This window comes from Penaeus monodon, chromosome 20 (assembly GCF_015228065.2).
Source record: "Penaeus monodon isolate SGIC_2016 chromosome 20, NSTDA_Pmon_1, whole genome shotgun sequence".
In the NCBI taxonomy this organism is placed as follows: domain Eukaryota; kingdom Metazoa; phylum Arthropoda; class Malacostraca; order Decapoda; family Penaeidae; genus Penaeus; species Penaeus monodon.
Window position 1 is genome coordinate 24,275,417 of NC_051405.1, and position 384 is coordinate 24,275,800.

General features: G+C 40.9%; 1 protein-coding gene across 1 annotated transcript in view; it reads left to right on the forward strand.

Annotated features, from left to right (window-relative positions):
- Positions 1–384, forward strand: part of LOC119585949 (alkaline phosphatase-like) — a gene marked incomplete at its 3' end in the record, with an annotated part of 142,747 nt that overhangs the window by 140,751 nt on the left and 1,612 nt on the right. The gene's annotated exons all lie outside the window — the stretch shown is intronic.

The window sequence follows — 384 nt, forward strand, 5'->3', positions numbered from 1 at the left end:
GCGCGCAATTTCCGCGCTTCCCCTTTTGAGGAATTAAAGTTTATTCCATTTGCTAGCACAAAGTACCGTGCACCACCCCACGTGTAAATCTAGGTACGTAAGTCATTATCGATGCATGCCTCTAATACTCCCTGTGATCTTGTACTTGTGTAATGATTTAGAGAGCTATGAAAGGTTTATGCATCTTGTTCTCTAATTTGCATTTTGAACATTTGATCTTATGATATGATGTGCAGAAACGCCCCTGGCCCTCCTCTTTCCGTTCCTTGTCCTGTGGCGCTGTCTAACTTTTTCAAGAACTTGTCATCTTCAAGCTGTGTACTGTACATTGGTGTATAATACTTCTGTCGTTTTTTGTCATTTATCATATGTCTGCATCGATTC